The following is a 12,606-nucleotide window of genomic DNA, read 5'->3' as shown; positions in this document are numbered from 1 at the left end:
CAAATTAACAATAATTATATAGGGTAAAATTTCTTGAGCTTGGATCCAAAATTATTTCTAAAATATAAACATGGACGGATCCACGAATTAAAAAGATAACTATATCAATTAAAGTCGAGGGTGCCGGATCAAGACCTCGAAACATGAATTCTACGTGAAAATCAAATCAAAATTTCATAAAAAAAGTAATAAACCATCCTGATTCATCAATCACCCAGGCGATACATCTCTAAGAACATGGGATAAACTTTGTAGTATTTTAGAATGTTGAAAAGGCCACTTTTTCCTCTGACTGAAATACCTGGAAAGCTATGTGCATATTCCAAAATTCCCAACCCCAAATCCCCTAAATCATCCACCAACCTTTATTATTGTGGGCCTCATAAAATATTTTATTATTTTATGAAATTTAAATTTATTTATTTATTTATTTTTGGCCTCTTAATTAGAGTCGGTGGAAATTTGTGGGCTTTTCGTTGGGAATATTTATTATTAATGGCCATAATCACATGCAAAATATTTTTGTGGGCCTTTTTTAAAGGCTGTTTTTTTCTTGCTTTCCGACCAAGCCTAACTTTATTAATATTATTAATTTTCAATTTTTATAAGCTTTTGTTTTTACATTTAAGAATATAATGCTTCTGTCATGCTATTTTTTATCTAATTAAATGGTGGTGTTATATATAGATTTCGTGGTATAAATGAATGGTGATGTCCTTTATTGATTTGTTCACTTTTTTCTCAACAAGTGAGAATAATTGTTCTCATTTCTTAATAGGAAAAACTAGGTTCCACCGTATGTGTTACATCCGATGAGGTGATAGTCATATTAGATGCATATCATGTAGGGGTTTATGTATATCAACGACTCAAACTACATTGAGAGTGAAACCTCGGGTATAACATAATCTTGACCCAAATTTAAGAGGAAAAAATCATCGATAAAAATGTCCGATGTTAATTAGTGCATGTGATAGTCTCCCAAATTATTGGTTCCCTAAGCCCATCTATTCCTCTTTTCCTATTTTTATGGCAAGACAGTTGGAGGTGATAAAGTAAGGGGAAAGAGAGAACTTTATTAGTAGAGAATAAATTTAGGCTAGGGATCAATCAATTTAGGGGAAAAATTGGTCTTTGTGACCAAGGGTGTACCGGAGCCGAGCTCGAGCTCGAGCTTTGACTCGTGAAAATATCGAGTTACTCGAGCTCAAGTTCGAAAATCTCAAAACTGTTTGTAGCATAATTCTATAGTTTAAAATTTGAATTTATATGGATAAAAATACCTTTAAAATATATATCTTCTATTTAAAAAATTTGATCAAATATAGTTACTCGAATAGTTCACGAGTTACTCGACTAGAAACAATTAAAATTCGAAGTCAACTCGAGTGAAGAGTTGACCTATTTGAACTTGACTTGAGCTCAAAATGAGTTTGAACCGAGTTTTGATCGAACGGCTCACGAATAGCTTGAATCGTTTGTATCCCCTATTTTTATTTTATGACGTGTGAACTCGCAGCCGCTACCTTTCGATGCACACTGGGTAAAACCTCGAACTGATGCAATAGTCTACAAATTACGTTAGCCAGGTAGACCACACTAGACAAATTCCAGTAACATCGTGAACTTTATTAGAAAAAGCACACATAATAAAATTAAATGTATTGTTCATTAAAGCGAATTGTACATTTTATTTACTCGACTTGAGAATGATAGAAATCAATCAGATTAGTGATTGAATTCTTGTTATCTTTGTGTGTACGCAAATTTACAAACAAATATGATTGCACGAAAGATGCCAAAAATGCAGATTATGAACACAAATTCGGAATTATGCAAAACTGAGAAAGTAAGGTTAACTGATGGCGATAGCGCCCAAAACTTAGTCACAGCTCCGCTACTATCTTTGTAGCGCTCCGCCACTATCGGCCTTCCAGTAGGACGCCTATAAAGACCCTAAATTGACTAAGGAAGCTAGGAACGAGAGAGAGAAGAGAGAAATGAGCGAGTTAGAAATGAGCCTCGCATCCCTATATATAGTCAGCGATCGGAACCTCCGATCGAGCGATCGGAGCTACCGATCCTTGCTTTCGATCTCTCTCAGCCAACCACGTGTCTTGCTTCAAGAGGCTGGCTGCCAACAGTGCGATCGGATCTTCTGATTACGTTCGGAGCTTTCAATCTTGTAGACGTCATTACTTACGTAATATTTCGAACAACTGGCATTTGGTGACGATCGGAGCTTCCGATCACAGTTCGGAGCTTCCGAACTCCCCAGAGCTTCCGAACTAGAACAATGGCTCCGATCTGTTCGGAGCTTCAGATCTAATCGATGATCAAAGCTCTTACCAGAACAAATCGATCGTTCTGAGTTCATTTCTCAACTCCTTAAACTCATTAGAAAATCCCTTAAATCATGTTTTATATTTCTTAAACATGCTACTTGATTAATTATCACTTAATCGTTAATTTTGGATACGGGTCACTACATATAGGTTTGGATGCCAACGGTAATAATTTTGAATATCATCAGAAATCTTTTGAATTATTCCCGTTGATTTGTTTGCTTCTGTCATGCCAACATTCTCTGAAAAAGTACACTTCGAAATCGCGGTGTTGTGTTGCAGATGTGTCAGTGTAACTCTATCTGCTCAGGTAAACTAACTCTGAATATTCTCTGAATCCACTTGCATTTTACGTATCGGAGAGATAAACTGAACTGATGTGCTATATCAATTGAATGAGTGAGCGAGAAGTTTGCTTCCTAATGAGCGAGCAGTTTACGTCCGAATGAGCGAGAATGAGCGAGCAGTTTACTTTTGAACGAGTGAGCAATTCTCTTTCGAACAACAAGATATCAGTTTAGCGATTTGATGACTTCCGTTTAGATCAAAAGTTGCAAACACCGAAACTTAAATTTTCCAACACTAAGGAATATCTATATTGATTGGAAAATTATTCTAAAATTGTTTATCTGAGTTGTTCTATGCAAACATTTTATTCTTTAATTTGTCAAGATTTGATTTTATTGTAAACAAAATATCATAATTTTTTGCATATTAATTAGGTCAATTTTTACTAGTTCTCTATTATAATAAGACATATCAACAATTATCGACATTATCCCAACGTTATATAAAATCATATCAATAATATCTTTCACCTAATTTGTTAGAACTCCAATAAAAATCAATTATACCAAAATTAAATTGTGACTGATTAGATTAGCAAAATCTTGATTATGGGCCCGTTCCACCCTTCAGAAGGGTAATAATCGGATTATTCTATGCTACACCTGGAGTACTTCTTCCCTCATGATGTGGTCAAATATCAACCATTGGATCATCAACACATATGTCAATTTCCTAAAAATATAGGAGTACCACGTGATTTAATGGTATTGAAATAAGGGGAGAAACACTCCCGGTGCAGCATAGAGTAACCCGTAATAACCCCTCTGCATTTTGAAGGTCATGATTGGGTGGGCCACACCAATTTTTCATGCGGGACAATGCACAAGAGATACTATAATATGTAGGGTCGAACCATCTTTATTTATGTAAGGGAAAATAGTTTTTTTGATCCGTTAACTTATCCATTTTATTATGGTTTATTAACTTTTCAAATCAGTTTGGTTTTGGTACACTAAATTTTAATTTTCGATGATGTTGGTTCAACTGTTGATGTGACAGTTTGACATGTCAATATTTGTCGGTGTCATGTCATCATTTACCGATGACATATCAGCATTTTCCGATGTTATCTCAATCTTGTCCAAATTATTATACAATGTTAAAGGACATATCACTTCTCATCAAATAAATAAATATATATATATATATATATATTTGAAGCACCGAAAAGTTTTATAATAAGTAATCTATAAATTTTTTTAATTTTAATGTAATTTCTAAAATGTTACACAAGAAGTTTAATGCGTATATAATACACCACATATATACGTGTCAAAAGGTATTAGTATTGATGGGTATAAGCATATTTTTTATAATTAAATATACAAATAAATTAAGTATTCAATTTGCGAGAATAATATTTTTAAAGGACTAATTCTTAATTTTGGAGTCCTGAAAGATTAATTTGCATTTTTGGAGCCTAGAAGGGTTAATGTGCAATTTATGGGTATAAGCATTTTTTTATAATTAAATATATAAATAAATTAAGTAGGTCAATTTGCGAGAATAATATTTTTAAAGGACTAATTCTTAATTTCGGATTCCTGAAAGATTAATTTGCATTTTTAAAGCTTAGAAGGGTTAATGTGCAATTTAACTCAATATTGCCTATAAATTGAAGGGGATCTCTTCATTTCAAGTCAGGTGACTCTTTAGCTTACAAAAGCTCTCTACTCTCCTGTTTTGTGTGGAGGTGATCGCTGACTTGAGCGTTGGAGGGTTTTCACCGGGTGATCACCCGGTGCCAATGGCGGAGCCAGAATTCCTAAACTACCCGGACTAAAATTTTAAACTCTAGAATTATTTAAAATTTTGAATCGAATCACTGGGCTACTATCAAATTAATCTAAAATTTTCCCAAGATCAATACATAAAAAATTTTAAAAAAATTTCGGGCCACCCGGGCTAAAGCTCGGGTGAAGCTATATGTGGCTCCGCCACTACCCGGCGCCTCTAACGTGTGTTCGTGAATCAGGTGACAGCCCAAAAGAAGATCATACGACTTCTTCATGTAACCAAAGGAGTAGAAGATCAGGAGATCGTTTGACTTCTTTAGGTAACCAAAGGAGTAGAAGATCAGGAGATTGTTCGCCTTCTTCAGGTGACCAAGGAATCAGAAGATCTGGAAAACGTACGACTTCCCGATTTATTTGCTGATTAGGGAGACAATTTATTTCGCCCGCATCAAGTATTTATTAATCGGGCTTGAATCTTGATGATGTTATTGTGTTGTTATCAACCAAATTTAATATTTGGTAGAATGCACTATATATAATACAACACACAAATAAACGTACAAATTCAACTAAGCTTTTATTATATTCAATTGAAACGAAAAGATGCTCGTTAGCGACATTTCACCTCAATGAATTCAACTTAAAATAATGGGTTAATTAGGTGATGGGAACTTCTTAATCTTACGTAAAATATTAAACATCTTTTGAGAAGTCGATGCTTTCAATAGCGCCGGGTTATATTTCTCAAGAGGGCCTATTTTCTTTTGAATTATAGGTCTTTGGTGAGACTATCTCACATATCTATATTTATGATATGATCTCACGAATCTATATTCGTGAGAAATACCGACCCAATCCATAACCGTAATGAAAAATAATACTTTGACATAAACGCAATACTTTTTCAGGATCGAATCAAGTCAGGTGAGGTTAGGTCTGTATTACAAAATTGATATATGAGACAGTTACATAAGAGTTTTGTATTATTGATCACACCCGGGATTGTACATGGGATCACAATCAATTTTATATTTTTCATTAATGAGTGGTTTTCAGAACTAATTAAACCAATGGAATATATATGGATAAGGCAAATGATATACATAATTAATATAAGGAAAAATAAGTTTTTTCGATACAATAATTTGTTCAATTTTAATTATTAGTCTTTTAAGTTTTCACTTTATTTTTGATATACTAAAATTTAATTTTTGACTATTTTGAACCAATTATTGACGTGATATCGAACAAGTGAGTAATTTCCGATACTACATCAGAATTTTCTGATGAAAGGCGTAGGACTCTAGCAAAACATGACTGAAATCAAAATAAAATAAAATTAGTGCATCACAACTAAAATTTGAAGACATAAATTTAGGGATGTAAATGAGCTGAGCCGAACATTACCAGGCTCGGGCTCGGTCCGAGCTTTTATAATAAGGCTCAGGCTCGACTCGTTTAGTATATATAAAGGCTCGGGCTCTACTCGTTAAAAGCTCGTTTATCATATTAAACGAGTCTGACTCGAGTTCCCTCGTTAAGAAGCTTGTTTTCAGACTCATTAAACGAGCTCGTTAAGCAGGTTCGTTAGCAAGCTCGTTTTCTTCGGGCTCGTTAATCAAGCTCGTTGAGCGGGCTCTTTAGCAAGCTCGTTTTCAGGTTCGTTAAGCAAGCTCGTTGAGCGGGCTCGCCAGGCATACAACGGAGCTTGAGTTTAAGTTTTTTTCTGTTATAATTTTTTCTTGATAAAATTGACTATAAATTGATGATTTACAACATTACCATGATGTAAATTTTCAACCTCCAACCCATCATCAAAGTTTTCTATCTTTACTAATTTACAACGTCATTACTAACTTCTCAAGTCATAATATATCCCAAAATCTCTAAATTTTTCACAGATCAAATCCTAGATGAAAATTTCAGACTCAAACCTTCGATACTTCCAAGCTATATAAGTTCAAGGTGCACTCTTTTCCGTTGTATAGTACAAAATTATATTCATCATTCCAAAATTTTCATCACACGATTAAATAATTAATAAATTCAAAATGAAAGCTTCGGTTCTCTTTATGCATTTCAAATAAAATATAGCTCCCAACTAAAAATGTTAAACCCAAGTTTCGTGTGCTTACCCTGAAAGAAAATCAACATTGTCTATGCTTAGTTCAAGAGTATATAAAAATTTATTGTGTGGCTTAATTATTATAATATATATATTACTTTAAAATTTCAAAAAAATTACATTTATTTTAAAATATTTTTAAAAACCACTATACTCTTTTTTTTAAAACAAAATATGCATTATTTGTAACACGATCCGATAATATACAAAATATTTTATTTAACGATATTCTACAACTTATTTAAAATTTTTGCATATAAATATATTGAGTTAACACGTTTTAACTCAACAAATTTAATTTAGATAATTTCATGAATTCTATTAACTAAACGCTTTGAATATCATTCATCTATCATATATAGTTCTTGAAACGACCCTAACTCTATAATAAATAAATATGCGGAATTTTTTTTTTTTTTTTATACTACTAAATAAAATATGTACATATATGCCCATACATATATGCACAGAATAAAATATTTAAAATAAATACATGACTAAATAAATAAACAATTAAATACTAAGTAAAATGCATTCTTTAAAATAAATAAATATCTGAGTCAAACCTATAATTAAAATATACTGCATAAGTAAAATAAATAAAAAGTGTGCATGCACTAAAAATATTTAATAAAATATTCAAAAACCTCAACCCTCGAAAAATATTAAAATGTATCATAAAACAACATGTATGGTGACTCAGAAGCTGTCACGGTCACGGGGTTACTGCAGCACTGCTCATACGTCCTCACCACCGGTAGGAGTAACCTGCTCCTCTACGTACTCACCTGCACCATATCAGTGTAGTGAGCCTAGAGGCCCAACATGCATACTAACAAGGGTTTAAAATAATTTAATACACTTTCATACATAATACTTAACCTATAAATGCATGAGCATGCCTCAAAAATAATAACATATATGTTGCTTAAAGAAATCACTGAATTATACGTAACATACATAATATCATACATACTTGAGTTGTTGAGCACTTATTTTCTTAACATCGAATGGTCCTATCCGTAAGTGTGACCCATACTTATAGTGCGACTGATCAGTTTAAGAAACCATCGTACGAGGCTGGTGGCGAACCACCCATACATAAATGGCAGAAACTGCCCATACATAAATGGCCACACTACTTCAATTTCCACCTAAAATATTTTATTTGCTCAACCATAGAACTTCAATCATAGCATAAAAATTGATTTCATGAATGCATGTACTTAAATAAATTGTGTGTCCTTCATATATATTTAATTTAATTTTCTTACTACATATAAATATTAAAATAACTTAAATGCATAAAAATAATTAAATATATAATCAGGACACATGCAATTTTTCTCATGGATGGTCCTGGACTGCTGGCCCTACACTCAAGCCCATTAACTTAAATCTGGCCCATTAACATACTTAAGCTCAATATCTTAAACTTTAAGCCCAATTAATTAATTAAGCCCATTAAAATTACACTAAGCCCAATAACACTTAAGCTGGCCCATTGGGCCCAAAAACCCAAAGCCTGGCCCATTAACTTTTATGGGCTCAAAAGCCCATAAAATTAATGGACTAACTTAATTAAAATTTTAAAAGTTCAAATAAAATTATTTGGGAGTCCAAATAATTTTATTTTAATTTAATTGACTCAAAAACCCATCAATTCATAAAATATTTTAAAAATAAAAAGACTCGAGCCCGGCCCACCTAACCCAGACCCGGACTCACTTAACCCGACCCACTAACCTACTGACCCAACCCGGACCCAAGAACCCGACCCGAACCACAGCTAACCCTAGAACCCGACCCCCCTTCCTCACTTCTCTCTCGGCCGTCGAGGGCTTGGGCAGCAGGCCTTCATCGCCTGCTGCCGCCCTGCTCCGGCCACGACCGGCCGAAGCGCCGCCGGCAGGACCTTCCCAGGGTCCTGCCGGTTCGAACCATACCAGGCCCCCGACCCCATGCACCCTGAACCGCCAAGGCTGAGCCCCTTTCCCCGTAACCCTAATCTGCGCGCAGCTGCACTCTTCTAGCCTAACCCTGTTCGGCCGAGCCCTTCTCAGACCCAAGTCCTGCCATGGCTCGATCCTTAGGCACCCTAGGACCTCTCCTGACCGAACCCTCAGCCCTGAACCAAGCCATGCCATCCAAAAATTCGTGAATCATGAATCATGCACGCAAACAACATCCTTCAACCGATTTTCTGAAAAATAATTAAAGAATTTCGATGCCTACCATAACCTACATAATACATACTGATATGATGTTAAAATGAGAAGAAAATCATGCCTTGCATCGTAGAAAGAAAAGACGAAGGCGTAGATGACGATTCCGGGACGACGGGGCGACGAAAACGAGCTTGGACCCTCAAAAGTGTGGCTATGGTGTTCTTGGAGCTTGCTAGGTTGAAAATGGTGAGGTTTTTTTTTTTTTTTTTTTTTTGTGAGGGTGGCGGCTGATGAGAGTGAAATGATCGGCTAAGGGGGGTTTGGGTAGAAACTTAGGTTTTTAAAATAATTAAATTAGGTAGATAATGGTTTAATAAATAAAATAGGAAGATGAATAACCTAATTAAGATAATCCCATCTTAAAAAATAATAATACTAACTTAAATATTATAAAATCTCGAAATAATAATTTTAGGGAATTTTAAAGATAATAAAAAGTCAATATTTTGGCTTGATTTGAATAAAAATGGACTCCTAAAATTAAATAAAATTAAATACCTAAAATTTTGAGATAATAAGACTCAAAATAATATTTTTGGGCTCTATAAAGGTTCATAAAATAATTTGGGTGGAAAGTTGTCATCTCTTCCGTCCACGGTCCCGTCTACGCTATCAAATAATAAAAATACTAAAAATCATAAAAATCACTAATTATGGGTTAAATGCTTAAAAAATAAATTAAATCATGCACAAATAATTCACATAATTATTTAACCCATAAATCATAAATTTAAATAATTAAATATCCTAATTATGCAGGCGGATTTACGTAATTTAAAAATACCGGGTGTTACAGTTCTAATTTTTGCAAGACGTTTTAAATAAAATTGTTATTTCAATTCGTTAGAAATTTATTGATTGAATTATCATTCATTAGTAATATTGTACATATAAATATTTTATTTATTGTGTTTTTAAGAGTATTTTAATATAATGATTTTCAAGTTAAAATAAAAAATGCAAATTGTTGTTATGTCCTATGTGTTGTAAATTCATTTTTTTTTTTTTACAAAGTTTGTGTTCCAATCATGGCATTTGCATTAGTATTAATATTTTTATTTGTCCACTCAACATATGAGCTGAGCTTGAGCTTGCTCACAAGCCATATATCATATTCACGAATATATATAAGAATCAAACTTAAACAAGATAAACGAACCAAATTCGAGCTTGCAAGCCATATAAATTAAATGAACATATTCGTGAGCCACCTAAACGAGTCGAGCTTACGATCCACCTAAACTAGTCAAGCTCGAGCCTTGCGAGCCTCCTAAACGAGTCGAGCCCGAGCTCAAGTTCTCGAGCTTATTAACGAACATGTTCGCGAGCTCACGAGACGAACATCCTTAAGCTCAAGCTCGGCTTGTGAAAATTGTCGAGCTCGAAATCAAGCTTGGGCTCGGCTTGATAAGCTCAATGAACGAGCTCGAACAAATTTTTTACCGAGCCGAGCTCCGAATAGTTAGCGACAATTCGGTTCGTTTACATTCTTAGACATAATGAACCAACTAAAAAAAAAAATAAGAAAGTTAGTGGATCGATTTTTTTTCTCAGTAAAAGAATCTATCTAGACGATGATTTTTTAAGTACTCATTTTACTGTTTTTACGTGAAAACATTGGTAATGTAATAAAAAAATATGACTAGAACTGTAGTGAACCAGATATCATTTTAAGTCATTTAAATGTTAAACATGATTAAGGAGTGATTATTAAGTAAATCAAGTGTTTAATCAAGTTCATAATAAAAAGTTTTAGCTTCGGAATCACCGAAAAATTCGGAAGGTCCGAAGTGTAGTTCAAAAGCACCAAACTGGTCAGTGTGAGCTAGGAAGAAGAGGACGAATTCGGAAGGTCCAAACATGGATTGGAAGGTCTGATAAGATTTAGGCCATGCACACCAGTGAGGTGTCAAGAGTGCATGAAGTAGGAGATCGAAAGGTCCGATCGTGAGGTCAAAGGTTCCGAACACAACTGTCCACTGAGTTGTCAAGACGCAAGTGACACATCCCTGCATGCATGAGATCGAAACGTCCGAAGTGGTGATTAGTGCTTCCGAAGTCTAGCATTCGAAACGTGTCAAGACTTGCAGGATCGGAACATCCAAAACTATGGTTCGGAGCTTCCGATCATTGCCTGTAAATAGGAAGTCATGAATTTCTCATAAGTGTGTGTTAGAGGTGTTTTGGTGTGTGTTAGTTTTTAATTTATGAGTGCTTCTAGTTGTCTTATCGAAGACTGGACGATAGCAAGTGTTTTCTGGAGTAGTACTGGAGCCGTGCCTAAATTGCGAGGCCTTCGACAACGGACTGACGATGGACGCATGTATAAGTTTAGAATCTTAATAGATTTTGTGAGTAGTTATCAGCCTAAGACTTTTATATCAGTTTTAGAGATATGATATTCACTCGATTATAGGCTTGAATCTTCGACCCATTAATGCTTCTATGTTGCATGTTAGAGGTACGAAAGTACTATATGAGATTTCCTGGTTGAGTATGCATGTTCTATGTGTTGCATATTATCTGACATGTTTTTATGTGTGTGTATTATTTCACGATTATTATGTTGCATACATATCATGTTCAGCTTACTTTCTTGAGATAACTCGTAGTGAGGTCACTCAGTTTCTTTGTCTTTGAGTGGATGTTTGGACCCGTTAGTATGAAATCAGGTCATTGATATCCACATATTTTGTGGTATGCGAGTCATCTCCTAGTGTGACGACGAAAAGTGCTACATGTCATGGCGCCACTAAACTGAGTAGAGTTCTTGATCCTGATCCTTGGTACCCCGTACACTTGCATTCATGCACTCATAACACTTGTATGCTTATAATTTCGTATTGAGCGTTTGTATCGCTCATGTCCTTGGTTTCTTTGTCTTGGACACCTCATTCCACGGGACATGTTTTAGGTTTGATGGATCCGGTGGGACAGGTCGTTGAGCTGGTCGAGGTGGCAGTTCAAGGGTCACTTTTCTTGCGTGTATTTATTCGGGTTGTTATACATTGAGATCCGACATGGTTGTATTATATTCGGTTTTATAGGTTTCTTTCTATCGGGTTGTACTAACTATGCTTTAGTTTTCGTTGTTTAATTGAGTAAATTTTAGTAAGTTAATTGCATGCATGCTTTTAAAAATTATTTAGTAGATGATCCGAGACGAGTTTATAATAAGAGTCTGGATGTCACTCGATTTTACTGTTTGACATGCGAAAGAAAAAGAAAAAGAAAAACAAAGTCCGATAAACCTCATCAAATTACAAGAAATTGGTTATTCAAGAAATATTAATGTAACCACCAAATTAAGTTTACTGAAAATTTCGGATAAAATTAGAATTAAGAGGATAAAGCACACAACAAAATCTTGTTTTTTTTTTTAGAGATTTCTTCAATGTTTCCAATGGTTTTCTAACTGTAATGAAAAACTCTCACTAAAATGGGGGATTAAACTAAATTTAGAAAATTTCTTCGGTACTTCTCTTCTTCGCATGTTTTAATTTCCATACAAATTGTATTGCATTCCCGAGTCTACTCCATTTGTTTCTAAATAATAAATATTTGTTTTGCCTCCAAGAAACAGAGAATGATGAAGTTATTTGCACCAAAACATTAGTGAAATCTTGAAAATGTGTTTTCCATCCTATGAAAATTAACTAGAGATATAAGCCCAATTTTTATAAAAATTGTATCATCTACCCCTACTACTGAGATTTTTTAAACGCGTGCTCGTGTTGTGCAGCTAAGATACCATATAAAACCCAATGTTGAGTGGAGATTTCTCATTAGATTCCACGGTTTCTTGTTAAAATATTTCATGGTTT

The sequence above is a fragment of the Henckelia pumila genome, chromosome 2 (genome assembly GCF_033568475.1).
Source record: "Henckelia pumila isolate YLH828 chromosome 2, ASM3356847v2, whole genome shotgun sequence".
NCBI classification, from domain to species: domain Eukaryota; kingdom Viridiplantae; phylum Streptophyta; class Magnoliopsida; order Lamiales; family Gesneriaceae; genus Henckelia; species Henckelia pumila.
This window is presented reverse-complemented; position numbering follows the sequence as displayed.